General features: G+C 42.2%; 1 long non-coding RNA gene across 1 annotated transcript in view; it reads left to right on the forward strand.

Annotated features, from left to right (window-relative positions):
- Nucleotides 1–1,098: 1,098 nt before the first annotated feature.
- LOC127003287 (uncharacterized) overlaps nucleotides 1,099–19,872 on the forward strand; it is a 125,404-nt gene continuing 106,630 nt past the window's right edge. The window contains exon 1 of the long non-coding RNA XR_007757030.1: nucleotides 1,099–1,535. This is a non-coding gene — a long non-coding RNA (uncharacterized LOC127003287). The remainder of the gene's footprint in view (nucleotides 1,536–19,872) is intronic.

A 19,872-nucleotide genomic window follows, 5' to 3' on the forward strand; every position in this document is an offset into this window, starting at 1 on the left:
CTTTTTTGTCATTTTCCTATCTCCGTTTTTTCTTCTTAAATTTCTTATTCTCTCAAATTCTCATGGCTTTTCCCTCATATACCCTCTTCTCCTTTCGCTTTATTTTTTTCCGATTGTTTTTTTACAATTATCAGATTTTTCTTACCTGTTCTTTTTTTGTCTCCTTTTTTCTCTTTTTTTCCCATTTTCTTCCTTTCTTTTTCTTTTTTCTCAACATTTTCTTTATCATCTCCTCTTGGCATCTCTCTCCTTTTCGCCTTTCTCTTATCTCTTTCTTTTCATTTATTTTTAACACTTTTCTCTTCAGTCCTTCTTTCTTTTCTCTCTCCCTCCTCTTTCCCCCTTTCTATACTTTTATCTTATTCTTTCCTTCTTCTTTTTTTCTCTGTTTCCCCTCTTCTCCTCCTCCTCCTCCTCCTCTTCTCTCCATAGCTCTTCGTTTAATCCCTGCTCCCCTTCTCTTCCCTCTTCCTTCTATCGTCTCCTCTCCTCCCCTCATATTTTATCTCCTCGTCGCTCCCCTTTTTCCTCTTTCAATTGGTCTCTTCAAATATTCGCTTCTTTTTCGGTTTTATTTGCGTTCCCTCTTTCGCTGTTTGCTTATTCCTTGTTCACTGTGTTTTGTCCTCACTTATCTTTTCTTTTTTTCTTCCTGTTCTTTTTTTTCCGAATGTGCTGGGTTTTTTTCATTTTCGATTCTTTGATGTGTTTTTCTCTATTTCTCTCTCTCTCTCTCTCTCTCTCTCTCTCTCTCTCTCTCTCTCTCTCTCTCTCTCTCTCTCTCTCTCTCTCTCTCTCTCAGACACATAATCCCGCGTTCTCTTTCCACGTCTTCTCTGTCCCCAAATTTATTCCCTCCTTACTCCTCTCCTCCAGCCTCCCTTCCATGCTTTATCCTCTCTCCTTCTCTCCCCTCTATCCCTCTCTCCCATACGCCCCTATCTATGACGAGTGAGAGTGCGCGTGATCGCCCTCCCTTTCACCCTCCCTCTCCCTCCATGGCGGTAGGGAGAGAGAGGGGAGAGGGGCTACTGGTGGTCCTTTCGTCCCCTCTCACTCCTCTCACTCTCCCTCACGCTCACTCACTACCCGGTGCTGGAACCCGCAACACGCAGTCCTGTCACCGCGCTCTCCCCAGCTCTCACTGGCTCTCCCTGGCTCACTCGCTCTTCCACGCCCGCACAAGCCAGCCAGCCAGCCAGCCTCCCGCGCGTCGCATCTTGCTCTCTCTCTCTCTGGCTTACTCACTCGCTCAAACTATAACGAGAGAGTGAGAGAGGTCTGTGCGTGTCAGGCTGTCTCACTCGCTCTGTCTAACTGGTACTAAGACCGAGAGTGAGTGAGAGTGGGAGTGAGAGTTCCGTGCGTGTCTTGCTCTCCACCGCTCAGTTACTCGTCTCATAACTGGTACTGGAGTGAGAGTGAGAGTGAGTGTTGGTCGTGTGCGTGTGTCTGTGTGTTCAACTTCCCGCGGTGTTGCTGACTGCCTCTCTGCGTGTCTGTCAGTCGCGGTTACCCGGTCTCCTGCAAGTCTGGTTTGTTGGCGTGTGTTTCTGTTGGTGTGTGTGCGTTGGTCCGTCTCTCGTTGCGCCGTGACACGAGATCGGTGGCCAAACTGAACTTGACTGACTAAGCAAGAAAGAAAGCAAGTCGGATTCGTGATTTCTTGGCGGGAAGTTGGTGTTTTTTATATTTTGTTTTTTCCCTCCCGCCGCCGCCTGCCAGTGACGAGATGAGATATTGTTATGCTTGTGTTTATTTGTGTTTTTCCTCTTTGTCCCATGCGGTGATGCAATAACAGAACAATGATAACTTTTTCTTAGGTGGTTTTGTGATTTCCTGTGTCGTCAAAAATTTTATAGTTTTTCATCAATGTCAAACCGCCTCAGTGACACGTTATGGTTTTATTACTCATGCAATTTCAGTTTTTTTTTTATGTATTTTTTCAATGTCCAACTAACTGCTTCCGTGACACGTTAAATTGATGGTACAACACTGAATGGTACTTTTTTGAGTGATCGATTTTTTTTTTTTTATTCAGTTTTGCAGCCACTTGGTGTTGTACGTGCGTGCGTGCGTGTGTGTAGCTCCTCCGTGCGTGGGATTCTTAGGGAAAGTGAGTGAGTTATGAGCTGCTTTTTTTCCCTCCTCACGGTCTGTTTCACGAAGGTGTTTGTCATTACCTGGGAAGAGAAAGTGACGAAGAGGCGTGGAAAGAGTGTTTGAGGTTTTATTCTGCATCATTTTCGTTGTCTTTGTGTGTGAAAACAATAATAGCAATAGTAATAATAGTAATGATATTTTTGTTGTAGTAAAGCCATGGCATTAATTAGAGTACACACGTGAACAGTCGGCGTTGAAAAGACAGAAGGAAAGAAATAAAGAAGGAAAAAAAGAAAGAACCAAGGTATTGTGTGTGTATTTTTTCTGTAGTGTGTAGTGATCATTTTTAATACTTTTCCTGCAAATATTTTTAAATGACAAATTCTGAAAAAAAACATTCTGTAAATTTTATGAACATGATTTTATGTTTAATGAATTATGCCTTTGATCATGTTTTAAAATGGGAAGGAAGATAGAATATTGATAAAAGTGAAAGGGGGGAAATTAATATATACGTGATGCCTTTGTTTGTAAGAGAGAGAGAGAGAGAGAGAGAGAGAGAGAGAGAGAGAGAAGGGTAAACATGTGTGCCTGATACCCTGGTGTGATGTGGTGTGATGAGTGACGTGTGTGTGTGTGTGTGTGTGTGTGTGTGTGTGTGTGTGTGTGTGTGTGTGGCAGGAAGTGGGGTGTTGTGGAGAGAGCCACGCCACTTAATACTCTCACAAGGGAATCTTCTACACCCGCTACACTCTCCTCCTCCTCCTCCTCCTCCTCTTCCTCCTCCTCTTCTTCCTCCTGCTGTTGCTGCTCATCCGCCTTATCCTCTGCCAGCCCATGTCTTTCCTTCTTCTTTTACTTTACTGTTTCGTATTTTTCTTTTTCCTTCCTCATTTACTAATATTTTTCTTTTGCTTCTTTCTTTTCCTCGTCGTCTGCGTTGTCGTCCTCAATTGCTCTTTTCCTTTATATTTAGTTATTCCTGATATTCTCTTTTCTTTTTCCTTTCTATTTTTTTTTATTACTTACATTCCCTTTTCTTTTTCTTTTCTATTTCTTTATTCCTTCCTTATATTCTCTTTTCTTTTTCCGTTCTACTCCTTTATTCCTTCCTTATATTCTCTTTTCTTTTTCCTTTCTATTTCTTTATTCCTTCCTTATATTCTCTTTTCTTTTTCCTTTCTACTTCTTTCTTCCTTCCTTATATTCTCTTTTCTTTTTCCTTTCTACTTCTTTATTCCTTCCTTATATTTATTTATCTCTTTTTTCCTCTCCCTCTTACTCAATTCATTTCTTATTTTCTCATTTTCATTTCATCTTTCTTTATTTCCCTCCCCCTCTTCTTTTACTACACTTCCCCTCCACTTCTTTTTAATTTCCCCTTTTCCTCTTCCTCCTCTTGTCTCCTCCATATCACTTCTCTTCTGTCTATTCTCCCTGACACTTTCCTTTCCTATTTTTTTTTTTTTTACCTCTGCTTCAGCCTCTTCCTCTTTTTTTTCTTTATTCCTCCTTTGTTCCTTCCATTCTTTCCACTCTCGTACCAGACAATAACCGTGAGAGAGAGAGAGAGAGAGAGAGAGAGAGAGAGAGAGAGAGAGAGAGAGAGAGAGAGAGAGAGACCCTGATATATACATGTACGAGTCGTGAATAGGAATGGCGGTAACACAAAAAATAGATAACAAAAAGCTAACAAATGGCTTCCTAAACATCGCTAACGAGGTCATACACGATAAATAGGCCTTTACCTGCCGCTTACCTGCTCATTAGCGACTGTTAATTGCGGCAGAAATTTGCTATTACTCTTGTGTCAAAAAAATAAAAACGTCAGCTATTATTTTTTTTCCTGATTTTCCTTGTTTTCTTCCTTGTGTTTCCTGATGTTTGTTCTTTTTCTTATCTTTCTTATCTTTTTATCGGCTGAAAATTGCTGTTACTCTTGTGTCCATAAAGAAAGTCTGCCATTGTTTTATTTTCCTGATTTTCCTTGCTTTCTTCCTTGTGTTTCCTGATGTTTATTTTTTTCTTATCTTTCTTATCTTTTTATCCGCTGAAATTTGCTGTTACTCTTGTGTCCATAAAGAAGATAAGCCATCATTTCTTTCTGATGTTCCTCGTGTTTTTTTTTCTTCATATGTTTCCAATGTTAATTCTCCTTTTTTTTTATCTCTCATACAGTTGTTTTTGTATTCTCCTGTCTACTTTTCTTTGTGTTCCTTATGTGTTTGTTTTTTTTCGTTATGTTTCCTTCTGTTTATTCAATTGTTTCTATCTTTCACAAATAGTTCACTTGGTTCTATTCTCCTTGTCTGCTAATCTCCTTTCTTTCTCCTCTTTTACTCTCCTCCTCCATTTCTTTCCGGCTCTGTTTTTCCTTCGTTTGCCTTCTTCAGTTACTCTTTGTTTTCTTCTCTGCATCTACTTTTTTCCCCTTTTCTCCTTCTCTCCTTTTCTTCCCTCCTCCTCCTCCTCCTCCTCACGCCTCTCAGTTATCCCTTCCTTTGCCTCCTCCATTCACTCTCTCCTCTTTTACAGTATATGGTTCTCTTTTTCTCTGCCTGAGCTCTCCTTCACCTCTCAATCCTCCCTATTTCTAAGTCTCAGTCCTCCCTATTTCTAAGTCTCAATCCTCCCTATTTCTAAGTCTCAATCCTCCCTATTTCTAAGTTATCTTCTTCCTTCTTTTTATTCTTCTTTTTATATTTACTTAAGGTCGCTACTTGATTCCTTCTCTTAATATATATTGTTTTTCGTTGATCTGAAGATGCTGCAATGGTAATACTGATGATGATAATGACAATAATAATGATAATGATGGTAATATTAATGGCTGTGTAGGGGGTCCATTCGTAAGGGTTAATAGTGCCGTGAATTTGCACCTGTCGTCCTCTAATGGGGGGTGTTACCTGTCGGCATACACAGGTAACGACCGGCCCCGTCCATTACGTGTAATTGAAGGATAATATGTCGAGGCACACACACACGCACACACACGCTAAGTATACACACTCGACACGCACACGGATGGCTCTACTACATCTACACACACACACACACACACACACACACACACACACACACACACACACACACATTACATCTATATACTTAATAGACGAAAATTTACCCACGATTCTCCTTGTTGAAGTCCTCATAGACACACACACACACACACACACACACACACACACACACACACACACACACACACACACACACACATTAAGGAGTCTCAAGGGTGTCTGAAGTAGTAATAGTTAAACGTCTTTAAAACTACTGGTGTGAGATGACGCAGGGAAGGAGGAAGGGAGAGAGGTAAGGAGGAAGGAGGAAGGGAGGGAGAAGGTTAGGGTAGTAGAGGGACGAGAGGCAGATTATAAGTGTGGGAAGGATGAAAGGAAGGAAAGAAAGAAAGGGTGAAAGCTATGGTTGAAATTAAGGATTGGTGGAGGAAAGGAAGAAGAAAAATGGAAGAACGACTAAAGAAAAGGAGAGGAAGAAGGGAAGACAAAGGGGGTGGAAGGGAAGAAGAGAGGGATGATTAAGTAGAAGAAAAAGTATGACAGGATGTATGTGAGGAAAATAAAATGTTAGAAAATTGAAAACTGGATAGATAAGGGAGAATGGATAATTAGAGAAGTCAGAGGACGATATAATGAAAAATGGGAGGGAGCAAATAACGAAGTGCGGAGAGAAATAAAAGAAGGAAAGGTTGGAGAAAGAGGTGGAAAGTAAAGAAAGGATTGGAAGTAAAACAGAAATATAGTCAGAAATGGGGAGGAATATAAGAAACAAGAAACCAAATTGCTGCATAAAATAACGACAAACAATAGATGAAAATAAAAATAAGAAGAAAAGAGATAACAAAACCCAACTCATTAAATATTTAAATACGGAAAACTTAGAGACACTTACTCATTTTTATTCGCTTTTCACTTGCATTCTCTCTCTCTCTCTCTCTCTCTCTCTCTCTCTCTCTCTCTCTCTCTCTCTCTCTCTCTCACGCTCTCTCTCTCTCTCTCTCTCTCTCTCTCTCTCTCTCTTTTCTCTCTAATCCAGCGTAAGATTTTAAAGAGAGAAAACTTTCTGATTGATTTCAAGTCGTTCCGTTTTGACATTTTCTCGCCCGACGTGGCAACACTGGACATTTATTTTCCCGGATCCTTTGAGTCCCGTCGCCAGTCTGTTTGATGCGGCGCAAAACGTGTCACTGAGCCGCTAAAAGGCCGGCGTGCAGCGAAGATTAATTGTGGGATGGAGGGAATTGAGTGGCTGGAAAAGTGTGTGTATACGGAAAGCCAAAGTGAACAAGTGAAAAAAAAAGTATTGTGGAGGATATTTTGTGTTTAGTTAGTGGGCGTATATTTATTAGCTTATGAGCGAACACACACACGAAATAACATACAGGATGAAATAAAACGTCCCCAATTTAATACCATAATACTAAAAACAGTGATAGTAGTAGTAGCAGTTGTAGCAGTGGTAGTAGAAGTGGAAGTTGAAATGAAGGTAAAGTTGGGGGCATACTCAGTAGCTGCGCGTGGCCTCAGTGTTCATCTCCGTCCCATTTGCCCTTGAGAATCTGTGACATCCAGGCCTCCACATTTGAAGTAGAAGTAGAAGGACCAGTGGTAACAGCAACACACGACGCAGTAGGGAAGCTCAACAACAACAGCAACAGCAAATACAACAACAACAACAACAACAACAACAACAACAACAACAGCAGTATCAACACTAACAAAGCGGTAGCAGCAATAATGATCGTAACAATGGTTGGGATTGTGTAGCTGACAAAAAAGTATGGTAATTTAATACGACAGCTGCCCCCCCCCCTCCCCCTGATGATGGTGGTGGTGGTGATGATGGTGGGAGATGGTGGTAGTGGTGATGGTGGTAGCAGTAGTGGTAACAGAAACAGTGATAGTATGAGTAGCAGTGATGGTGGTGATGGTGGTGGTGGTGGTTGTGGTGGTGGTGGTGGTATGTTAGTTGTCAGTAATCTAATATGCATTAATGAATAAATAATAATGTAGCTTCCATTTGTACACTTGCGCACACACACACACACACACACACACACACACACACACACACACACACACACACACACACGTCATTATCCTCATCATTAACGTAAAAGCAGTGGAAATTAATACTATGGTTAAGTTTCTGATACCAAAATACACTCACACGCCATAATTACAACACTTTCAGCTGCACGTGTGTATGTGTGTGTGTGTGTGTGTGTGTGTGTGTGTGTGTGTGTGGGTGTTAATCATAGACGTAATTGTAACAGGAATTTCTTGCATCTTTCTCTCTCTCCTCCTCCTCCTCCTCCTCCTCCTCCTCCCATTTTGTTTTTTGCTTTTTCATTTAAATTTCTTCTGCTTCTTTTCCTTCTCGTTTTCTTCTTTTCTTCTCCTTTATTACCCATTGTCACTTTCATGTTATTTCTGCTCATAACCTTCTGCTCTATTTTACTCCTTTTTTCTTTCTCTTTTTCTTCTCTTCTCATCCTCTCCTTATGCATTGAAAACATAGTGGGAGGCCATCTGAAGAGGAGGAGGAGGAGGAGGAGGAGGAGGAGGAGGAGCGAAAGAGAGAGGCCTTTGTTGTCTGATTATTTGTAGGGTTCTTCTTGTTTTTCTTTCCTCCTTTTTTTTCTTTCTTTTTCTTCTCCTTTTGCTCCTTCTTTGGTTGTGCCTTGATAATATATCTCCCACGCATCTTTTATTCACATTCTATTTATATTTAAGCGCTCCTCCTCCTCCTCCTCCTCCTCTTGTTATTCTCACCATCAGCACCATCTTTTTCACGTAATGAGACGAGAATATATACGAAAAAGCTTTTACGTTAAACACACTCTCTCTCTCTCTCTCTCTCTCTCTCTCTCTCTCTCTCTCTCTCTCTCTCTCTCTCTCTCTCTCTCTCTCTCTCTCTCTCTCTCTCTCTCTCTCTCTCTCTCTCTCGGACAAGGGATAAGTTGTATGTCCAGCTGGTGTCGATATTAGAGAGAGAGAGAGAGAGAGAGAGAGAGAGGGTAATGGTGGAGGGACGGGAGGAATGAGGGCAAGAAGGAGGGAAGAAAGACATGGACGAGGAGGGCTGGAGAGAGAGAGAGAGAGAGAGAGAGAGAGAGAGAGAGAGAGAGAGAGAATGGATTATTATTTCCTTTTTATTTGTTTTTTACTTGGATTTTCAGGGATTTTTTTTTTTTTTTCATTTTTATATACGTTCGATTTTCAAGTCTTTCCCTCCTTTTACTCAATATTTCTCCTCTGTCCTTTTGTCCTCCTCCTCCTCCTCCTCCTCCTAAGGCGGATGCTCACAATAAAACATTTAGCCACTCTCATCTCCCTTAGTACCTGCCTCCTCCTCCTCCTCCTCCTCCTCCTCCTCCTCCTCTTCCTCCTCCTCCTCCTACTACACCTTAAGCCTGGAACATTATATTTTATCCTGAAAAATGTTTATTTTAAAGCGTCAGCACACACACACACACACAAACAAACACACACACACACACACACACACACACACACACACACCTGTAATCATTGTTTCCCCGTGTGCACCTGCGGCCGCTTCGTCTTCGTGGGTGTCGATGAGCCGCCCATCCGTCTACATCACCTGGGCGGGTCATTATCTATTTACCTGTTTACCTGTGTGTTATTGTCTATCGGGGCAGGTAGCTAGCTGGGTTTTTTGTCTTTTTCGTTTATTGTTTTCATCTATTATTATTATCTTCCATGTTTTTTAGTATGACACATTCTCTCTCTCTCTCTCTCTCTCTCTCTCTCTCTCTCTCTCTCTCTCTCTCTCTCTCTCTCTATTATCTATTATTATTATCTATCTATCTTATTAATATTATTGCAATCGTATGTCAACCTTTTCCCCTGTCGCGTTTAGTTTATCATCTCTTTATTTTCTGCCTGTTACTCTGTTCCTCTTTTTTTTTTTCATCTACCTATCAATCATTTTTTCCCTTATTATATATATAGTTCTTTTACTTTGTTTTGTCTACATACTTTTCTGTATTTATATTTCTCCGTCTATGTCTATATGTCTATCTTATTCATCTATCTCTCTCGTCTCATCTCCTTTATTTTATACCTTCATATTATCTACCTTCTTTAAAGTCAAGATTGTCCTTCGTCCTCAACCTTAGCTTATCTCTTTGCTATTCATTTATCTCTATTACCTTTTTATCATTACTTTTCCCCCAGACGATGATGTTCCTTTTACCCAAAATCCTCCTTTTCACTTAAACTCAATACAATTTTTCAGCGCAATTCCTTCCCCTTTTCGTTCACCTCTGTACCCACTTTTTTCCTTCTTTTTCAACCTTCTCTCTGGGTTCACAAGACGTCTCGACTCGGCGGGTGAAGCCTTTGATGGAAGCTTCGGTAATTCAGTTGAAAAGAAGACGATTTAGGTGCAGAGGAAAACGGGAAAGGGTGGGAGGGGGATGAGGGATTTGAGCAGGTAAGAAGAGGAGGAGGGGGAGGGGAGAGGATATGTAGAAGGAATGGGTTGAAGGGATGAGGAAAGGTTAAAGGATTGGAAGAAGTGGAGATAAGGAAGGGAAGAGGAAGAGGAAATGAGAGGGAGATAGTTTAGTAAGGTTTGTAAGGATGGGAGAAAAAAGAAAAGGATAGGTTAAAGGAATTGATGAAGAGAGATAAGAAAAGGAAGAAGAAGAGGAATTGAGAGGGAGATAGTTTAGTTAGGAATGGAAGAGTGGGAGAAAGAGGAAAAGACAGGAATGGAAGAAGGGAGAGTAAGGAAAGGAATAAAAAGGGGAATGAAGGAAGAGGATAACCGCTTAGTAAGGAATAGAAGGATGAGAGAGAGAGGAAGAAAAGGAACGGAATAGTGAATGTAGGAAGATAGGTAAGAGAAGAAAGAAGTAAAGATTAGCAAGGATGAAGAGAAGGAAGGAGAAGGAAGACGGGGAAGAAAGGAAGAGGAAGCAAGGGAAGGGGAGAAGAAGGCAAGAGGAAGGAAAAGGGAAAGGCTTGGAGGAGAGAGGAGGAAGGAAGTATGGAGAGAGAGAGAGAGAGAGAGAGAGAGAGAGAGAGAGAGAGAGAGAGAGAGAGAGAGAGAGAGAGAAGGAAAGTTTGGAAGGGATGAGAGAGAAAGATTAAGGAAGGGACGGAAAGAAAAAAAGAGAAGGGCAGGAGTGAAAAAGTTAAGTGAGGAGAAATAGAAGGGATAAAAGGGAGGAGGAGGAGGAGGAGGAGGAGAGGAGAGAAAAGATCGAGAGAGAAAAAAAATGTGGAGGAGTTACCTTGATCTTCTTTGTCCTTCATTATCGTTCAAATCATCTCGGCTTTATCATCTTCACCATCACCATCATCATCATTTTGGGTCCTTATCTCCCCTTTTACGCACTTTTCAACCTCTTCTTCCTTTCCTCCTCCTCCTCCTCCTCCCCAACTTACTATTTATTCTACTCTTCTTTTTTTCTCCTGTAATTTATTTCACTCTACCTATCTTTTATTATTTTCATCTTTTCTTGTCTTGCTTCATTATCACTTTTTACTTTTTTTCTCCTTCGTCTCCTCCACCTACTCGTTCTTTTTCCTCCTCCTCCTCTTTCTTCTCCTCCTCCTCCTCCTCCTCCGCCTCCTCCTCCTAATGTACCGTCTCCACACACTTCACGGTCACCTGAGGGAAGTCTGCAAATTTTTGTGGCTCCGAAAGTTTCTCCAATTTCGCGCAGACCAAGTTGTCGGGATGAGGCGGAGGGGGGGGGGGAGACGGAGGAAGGGGGGCAGGGGGGTGGAGGGGTGTCTGGGAGGGGGTGTTATATTAAGAGGGTTGTTATTAGGAAAGGGAACTGAAGATTGTGTGAGAGGAAAGTGTATATGTGTGTGTGTGTGTGTGTGTGTGTGTGTGTGTGTGTGTGTGTGTGTGTGTTTTCTTTGTTTTCCTTCATATTGTGGGCTTTTTAATTCATTGTGGTTTCTCGTGTTTTCTTGTAATTTTTTTCTATTTTATTGTTTTTTATTTAAACTTGACTATACATTTTCTTATATTTCTTGTTTTCGTACTTTTTTTTGCTTTTTCTGATTATTTGTTTTAGTTCAGTGTTAATAAATTTGAGTCATTTCCATAGATAGTTTTTTTTACGGTAATTATTATTATTTTTTTTTTAGTAAAGGTGCATTAATCTTTTTTCTGTGTCATATTTTCGCATTTCTTTTTTATTTCGGCTCACCTAACTCCGCCGCGAATAAGTTTTTTTTTTTTTTTTTTTTCTTCTAATGTTTGTTTGTGTTCACTGTCCCACACTTTCCTTATTTTTTACCTCTGAGAAAGTTTTCCTATTTGGTATCACGTGTGTGTGTGTGTGTGTGTGTGTGTGTGTGTGTGTGTGTGTGTGTGTGTTTCATTAAAGTTTGGGAGATGTAAGAACTATTTAGGATTTCGTACGTGTTCTTTTTTTACTTCTTTTTTTCATTCGCAAGACTATCCTGAACATCACATATTTTATTATCTATCACATAAATGGAGATTAGTAGTAGTAGTAGTAGTAGTAATAGTCGTAGTGGGAGTGTTTGTGGTCGTGGTCGTGGCGGTGGTAGTGGCGGTGGTGGTGGTAGTGGTGGTGGTGGTAGTGGTAGTGGTGGTCGTGGTGGTGGTGGTCGTGGTGGTGGTGGTTGGGGGGGGGGTTAGTTTATCGTCTTCCTGTTTTATTAAATAGTTTACGTTAGCGGCGCTGAAGCCCTTTCAACGCCACGCTATCCTCGGCTAGAAGGTCAGGGTGTGTGTGTGTGTGTGTGTGTGTGTGTGTCGGGGTTTAGAGAGATTCAGTAGGATAAATAAGGGTAGTCCTCTTTATGTATCTTTCCTCCTCCTTTTTATATTCATCTCTAAGACTCGTAGGGAGGATCAGAAGAAATATGTTGACCAGTGAAGGGAATAACTTCATTGTAATCCAACTATATCTATTATCATCTACTTGCGGACAATGGTGGACGAAGTAGAAATAGTGGTAGTAGCAGTAGTAGTAGTAGTAGTAGTAGTAGTAGTAGTAGCAGCAGCAGTATAAGTTATGTAACCTCTCTCTGAGTCTTGTTGAGGAAATCGTTGTGCAAATATTTGGTTTTCTCTTAAATCACGAGAAGATTAAGATCTGAGTGAAGGAAGGAGTGTATGCTGAAACACACACACACACACACACACACACACACACACACACACACACACACACTGGGAAAAGTCTTGTAGCATGAGAAAATATGTAAAAGGAAGTGGTAGAAGTTGTATGAATTCCGATGAGAGAGAGAGAGAGAGAGAGAGAGAGAGAGAGAGAGAGAGAGAGAGAGAGAGAGACTTCTACATGGCTTTAGTGAGAATATTAATCCACTTCACATCGTCTGTCTCCACTGCGTTTCGTCTCATCCACTTAACCTCCACTCCTCCTCCTCCTCCTCTTTCTCCTCCTCCTCCTACGTCTCCTCCTCCTCCTCTATCTCCCTATCACAACCACCACCATTACTTCCATCTCTCCCTCCATCTCCTCCTCCACCTCATTGCTCTTCGATCCATCTCCCTCCTCCTCCTCTTTCCCTTTTTTTCTTCCCCTTCCCCTCACCTCCCCTTCCACTTTCCCCACTCTCTTCCCTCTCTCCCTCCTCATTCCTCTGACTTATTACTGCATTCCCTTTACTCTCCTCTTCCTTTTTAACCCCTTCCTTCTTTCCTCAGTTTGTGTTCTTACCCTCCCCATCTCCCCTCTGCAGTCCCCAAGTTCTACCCCACCAACGGATGAGCCATAGGTGTCACCCCTCTCAACCGTCCCCGTCTCCTCATTCCCCGCACTTGCTGTCACCCGTTCTGTCCCTCTCTTTCCTATCTTTCTTAATGTTCCTATCCTCTGACATTCCTTCCTTCTTCTATCCTCTTCATCATTATTTCTTAGTATTTCTCTCTCACGCAGTTACCCACTCTTGCACTCACTCACTTACTCACACTCACTTACTCACACTCACTTACTCACACTCACTTACTCACTCACTCACTCACTCACTCACTCTCAACCCCATTCCCAAAGTAAGAAAGTAACACATATTACTAGAGGAATTAAGAACGTGGAATAAAAAAAAATGAGAACAGGAAATGAAAAGAAATGCAATATAGCAGGAGAGAGAAAAAAAATAATTACGACGAAGAAATGGAAAACAGTCAAGAAAATAAGTTAATGAAGGGAAAAGTGAAAATTAGGTCTCAAGATTATGGTTAGCGACAACAAAGGTGGATAAAAAAGTGAGTTAGAGAAAAACCAATAAAGAATGATGGACAAGGTGTGGACGTAAGTTAATGGGAGAAGAATGAGGTAATAAGGTCAGGGGATGAAGACTGATGACGAAAGGTGAATAATCGTACCTTTACAGAACACCTTAATTGACGTAATGTTCAGGTGGATGGCCGGAGCAGGTGAAGATGCCTCGATAGCCTTATACGGGTTAATGGGCGATGGAGAATGTGTGTGTGTGTGTGTGTGTGTGTGTGTCTGTCTGTCTGTCTGTCTGTCTGTGTGTGTGTGTGTGTGTGTGTGTGTGTGTGTGTGTGGCTGGACTCAAATGGAAGGGTATTTACTGTGTGGCAACCCCTTCCTCTGCCTCCTCCTCCTCCTCCCTCTCCTCCTCCTCCTCCTCCTCCTCCTCCTCCATTAGGCAACACACGTACACACAACCAGTTCCTCTCTTGTGTTGTATCGACGCACACACACACACACACACACACACACACACACACACACACACACACACACACACACACACACACACACACACACACACACACACACACACACACACACACACACACACACACACACACACACACACACACATCACACCTGCATACACTCACACACATGAATACAAAAACACGCACAAAAAGGTGATAATTGCATTAGCATATCATTACCGTTAATTACACCTGCCCGTGGAAACACTCACCTGTCCATTTTTATTCAATTTACCTGTCAAAGCTAATCAATTTATCTGTGTTTGTATATGGGTTTGTGTATCGATATTTGTTTGTGTGTATGTTTGTATTTGTCAGTATTTCAACACGTACGTACCAGTCTGTCTATTTATTTATCTATTTGTATATCTATTTATCTATCTCTTCCTTTCTATTCATCTCTATCCGTCTCTATGCATCTCTGTTCATCTCTATTAATTTATGTTCATCTCTTTTCATATCTATTCATTTATATTCATCTCCATTCATTTCCATTCATCTCTATTCATCTCATTTTGTAGCTTATTCCCTATTATTTCTTCCTCATTCCTTCCCCTCCTCCTCCCCCCCACCTTTATCCTCCACTCTTATCTACAACTTCCCCTCACCCACCCCCATCTCTTCCCCCCATCCTCCCCTTCACTCCACTTCATCCCCCGTCCCTTCCTCACTTCTCTTCCCTCCCTCACTCATTTCACTTTCACCTCCCCCAACAACAGTGCCTCCCCTTTCCCCTCCTCCGCCTTCCCCTCCTCCCCCTTTCCCCGCCTCACTCCCTTCCCCCCTATTCCTGATGCCAGCCACGTTCCCACTAATCCTCCCAATGCAAGATACACGCGAGATGCTCCTCCTGTTGAAGAGATTACCTCCTCCTCCTCCTCCTCCTTCTCCTCCTCCTCCTTCTCCTCCTCCTTCTCCTTTGCACAACCTCCTACTTTCCTTCCCCTCTGGACTTAATTTTCCTTCTCCTTTTTCACGCACTTTTCTCAGTTTTTCCTCTTTCATTCTTTCTTCTTCTCTATCTCCTATTTAGTCTTTTTTCTTTCTCTTTTGTAATTCCTCTCTTCCTCCTCCTCTGCCTTTTTTGTATTTCTTCTTATTTTCCTTCTTACGTGTTTTTCTTTTCCTATTCTTCCTTCTTTGTATTCTTTTCCTATTTTTCTTCTTGCATTCGCTCTTATCTCCCTCCTCCTCCTCCTCCTCCAACTCCTCAACTCCCAAGACGCTTCTTACTCCCCCCAATCCTTCCTTAAGCAGCAAGAGCATCCGTGTGTGTGTGTGTGTGTGTGTGTGTGTGTGTGTGTGTGTGTGTGTGTGTGTGTGTGTATAGATGATGTCATGCCCTAAGAGTATTGGTGACGTTATAAAAGTTCTATATTCCTTTATTATTCTTTAATATTTATCTATCTCTTCATCTCTATGCATCTCTGTTCATCTCTATTAATTTATTGCGTCTCCATTCGTTATGATCAGTAGCTTTATCATCATCATTATTAGCAGCATTTAATCACTACCTAAATTTTCATACATTTTATATGTTGCTTTTATTGTTTATTTCTTAACGTTAACCTAATTTACGTTTTCTGCTTCGTTATTACCTATTATTCTCCTCTTCCCACGTTATCCTTTCCCCCATCTTTCTCTTTCCACGTTATCCCGTTATCCTTTCCCCCATCTCTCCCTTTTCACGTTATCCTTTCCCCCATCTCTCCCTTTTCACGTTATCCTTTCCCCCATCTCTCCCTTTTCACGTTATCCTTTCCCCCATCTCTCCCTTTTCACGTTATCCTTTCCCCCATCTCTCCCTTTTCACGTTATCCTTTCCCCCATCTCTCTCATTTCCCGTTATCCTTTCCATCTCTCCTTTTCACTTTATCCTTTCCCCCATCTCTCACTTTTCACGTTATCCTTTCCCCCATCTCTCCCTTTTCACGTTATCCTTTCCCCCATCTCTCTTTTCACGTTATCCTTTCCCCCATCTCTCTCTTTTCACGTTATCCTTTCCCCCATCTCTCCCTTTTCACGTTATCCTTTCCCCCATCTCTCCCTTTTCACGTTATCCTTTCCCCCATCTCTCCCTTTTCACGTTATCCTTTCCCCCATCTCTCCCTTTTCACGTTATCCTTTCCCCCATCTCTCCTTTTCACGTTATCCTTTCCCCATCTCTCTCTTTTCACGTTATCCTTTCCCCCATCTCTCCTTTTCACGTTATCCTTTCCCCCATCTCTCCCTTTTCACGTTATCCTTTCCCCCATCTCTCTCTTTTCACGTTATCCTTTCCCCCATCTCTCCCTTTTCACGTTATCCTTTCCCCCATCTCTCTCTTTTCACGTTATCCTTTCCCCCATCTCTCCCTTTTCACGTTATCCTTTCCCCCATCTCTCTCTTTTCACGTTATCCTTTCCCCCATCTCTCCCTTTTCACGTTATCCTTTCCCCATCTCTCTTTTCACGTTATCCTTTCCCCCATCTCTCCCTTTTCACGTTATCCTTTCCCCCATCTCTCTCATTTCCCGTTATCCTTTCCCCCATCTCTCTCATTTCCCGTTATCCTTTCCCCCATCTCTCTCTTTTCACGTTATCCTTTCCCCCATCTCTCCCTTTTCACGTTATCCTTTCCCTCACTCTCTCTTTTCCCACTATTTATCGACCAATTATTTTCTTTTGTTTGTACTATTTACACTTTACTCTTTCATTCCCTTTTTATTGGTATATCCTCGTTTACTCACCGTGAGAAAATGTTGAATGTAGCAGCTATTAACATGGAAAAGTGGCCTATGGATAGCTAGTACGATATAGAGTCTGGCTGAATGAAACTAATGGAACTGATGTGAAGGGAGCGTCTGACGAGGGAGAGGTTGTAACACGGGCGTACGAGAGACAGGCCGGAGTAAAAGTATAAAGGACCGAGGTAACGCCACTTGCCCAGGAGGAGGAAGTGTGATGTTAAGCTTGTAAACACCCATTCATTACGTCCCTCCCTACTCCCCGCACACACACACACACACACACACACACACACACACACACACACACACACACACACACACACACACACACACACACACACACGTCCCTTTCATCACTCCTTATCTCCATTTACGTGACAATTCTACACACACACACACACACACACACACACACACACACACACACACACACACACACACACACACTACCTCGCACTGCGTGGGTGTTTGGTATGAGGGATAATAGGACAAGAAGATTAGAGGCTGGAGAAGAGGAGGAGGAGGAGGAGGAGGAGGAGGAGAAGGAAAAGGAGGACGTCATGATGCAAAGGTGCGAGAAGGGGAGGGGGATGCAGAGAGAGAGAGAGAGAGAGAGAGAGAGAGAGAGAGAGAGAGAGAGAGAGAGAGAGAGAGAGGAACTGGAGCAAGGAAATGAGAGGAAAAGAGAGGGAGCAAGTGAGAATACATTTAGGAGGGAGAGAAAGAAAAACGGCTATGGTGGAGAGGGGAGAGATTTTAGGAGTGATAGGGAAGAGAGTGAGTGAGAGGAAGGGTAGGGAGAAGAGAGAGGGTAGGATGATAGTGAGGGGAGCGATAGCAATGTGGGTAGGGGAGTAAGTAAAGGGGTGAGGGGAGAGAAGAGGTGGGGAGTGAGAGGAGAGTAAGAGGCAAGGAGAGAGGGGAGGCTAAGGGCAGGGAGTGAGGGGAAACGGAGGAGGGGAGCTGGGAGTGTGTTTAATGGGCGACTGAGAAGACGAAGATGAGGGGAGACAGATGGGGGGAGATGAGGGGAGGTGAGATGGACCCCAATTTGTTGCATCGGGGAGGAGAGGGGGAAAGGAGGAGAGTGGAGGGAGATAAGGAAGGGACAGCAGGATAGGGAATGACAGATAAATATGCAAATAAACTGAAGAAATAGGAAATATAAAAGAAAAAAACATACAGAGAAAGATAAGGCAGTAGATATGTACGAACCCCCAAAAAAGGAACATAAATAAGAAAGAAATAGAAGAAATAAAGAAATAGAAAAAAGTGAGAGAAAGAAAAGGAAGCTAAAGAGGAGACAGGGGTAACTCTGGCTGGATTTGAAAAGGGGAAAGGAAGGGGAGGAGGAAGGAGTTAAGTTGCAAGGGAGAGGAAGAGGAGGAGAAGGAGGAGAGGGGAGGCGAGAGGGGAGGGAAAGCTTAGGTTACAGGATACAATTGGTAGCAGTAGTAGTAGTAGCAGTAGTAGTAGTAGTAGTAGTAGTAGTAGTAGTAGTAGTCATAATAATAATAGCAGAGGTAATAAAGGTATGCGATTATGAAGGGGAGCAGTAATTAAAAAAAAGAATAACGCACCGGTTCTAATATTGCGATGCTGCCTAAGTTGTGAGGGTGTAAATGAGGCGGCGAGGGAGGCAGGTATGGTAATGATGGTGCTGGCGCTGTGTGGAGGGTGGTGATGGTGGTAGTGGTGGTGGGGGGGGGGGGCTGGGGGGGTGAGCAATGTATGGGCAATTGTAATGAAAATGGAAACCGAAACATTGGGATAAAGTTGTAGTAGTAGTAGTAGTAGTAGTAGTAGTAGTAGTAGTAGTGGTAGTATGAGTAGTAGTTATATTAATTTTAAAAGTAGTAGTAGTAATAGAAGGAGAAGAAGAAGAAGAAAGAAAGAAAGAAAGAAAGAATTAATGGAATAGAAAACCAATTGTATTAGTAGGTCAGGCTCCGTTAGATTGCGTCAGGTTATGTCAAGTTCTGTTAGGTCAGGTCAGGTTAAGTTAGGTCAGGTTAGGTTAGGCTAGGGCAGACCATGTTAGGTTAGGTTACGTCAGATCATGTTAGGTTAGACTAGGTCAGGTCAGGTCAGGTTAGCTTTGGTTAGGTCAGGGTTAGGTTAGGTTAGGTTAGGAAAGGGAAGTTAAGGATTGGTTAGGTTAGGTCAGGTCAAGTTAGGTATGTAGTGGTTATAGTAATGGAATATGGAGACACACACAGTAGAAAGGGAAGTAAAGGTAGTGATGGCAGTGGTCGTAACAGTAGTGGCAGAAGTCGCCCCAAAAACAACGGTAACACACAGGCGGCGAGGCAGGGAAACAATCCATTACAGAACAAAGTTAATGGCGCCGTGATTTCCCTTTAATGGATCACGATCTAACACTACTTAACGCGGGACTTATTGAAATCGATGACGGTACTAATGGAGGAGGAGGAGAGGAGGAGAGGTAGACGGAGGAAAAGTAAGTATGGGAATAGGAGAAGGAGGAAGTCAGGAAGAGTAAGAAGAGAGAGAGAAGAAAGTTAAGAAAGAGGAGGAAATACCAATAATTCGTTAAGGAAAATGATAAGGAAAACGAGGTGGAAAAGGAAAAAGACAATTTTGAAAGGGAAATATAATAAAAAAAAGTATAAGGAGGAGGAAAAGAATAAGGAAATAGCAGTTACTCGTTGATAAAGTTGAGGAAGGAGAGTAACGAGGAGGATAAAGAATAAAAAGGAAATATATAACAACGAAAAAAAACATAGCAGGAGAAAGAATACGTCTTCAAAAATCCAGTTGGCAAATGAAGCAAAATATGTAAGAAGGAAAATCAAAATAAAAGAGGAAATGGGTGATAGAGACGAAGAATACTAAAATAGGAAGAAGGAAACAAAGAGGAAGAAAAAGGAGGAGGAGGATGAAGGAAAGCAAAAACGAAAAGGAGATGAATGAAAAAAGGGGGATAAAAAAAATGAGAAGGAATAGAAAAAAAAAAAAAAAGATAAATAAGTATGAGGAGGGGGAGAGTGGGAGGGAGGAGGCAGCAGAAGTGACTCGTGGCGAAGCAAAAATAGTTATGCGAAGTTTTTACGAGAGCAATTATGTTGATCTTCGTCCCAGGGCGGCGGGAGGGAGATAACTTCGGGACACTCATTTTGAAACTTCCCGCCCGTGAAGTTTGAGGAAGTGCCGGGCGAAGAGGAGAAGAGGAAGAGGAAGTGCCTGGCGAAAAGGAAGTGGAAGAGGGAGTCGATGTGGAAGGAGGGAGGGAAAGAGAAAAAGAAGGAGTTAGAGGATGA

The sequence above is a fragment of the Eriocheir sinensis genome, chromosome 25, assembly GCF_024679095.1.
Source record: "Eriocheir sinensis breed Jianghai 21 chromosome 25, ASM2467909v1, whole genome shotgun sequence".
In the NCBI taxonomy this organism is placed as follows: Eukaryota; Metazoa; Arthropoda; class Malacostraca; order Decapoda; family Varunidae; genus Eriocheir; species Eriocheir sinensis.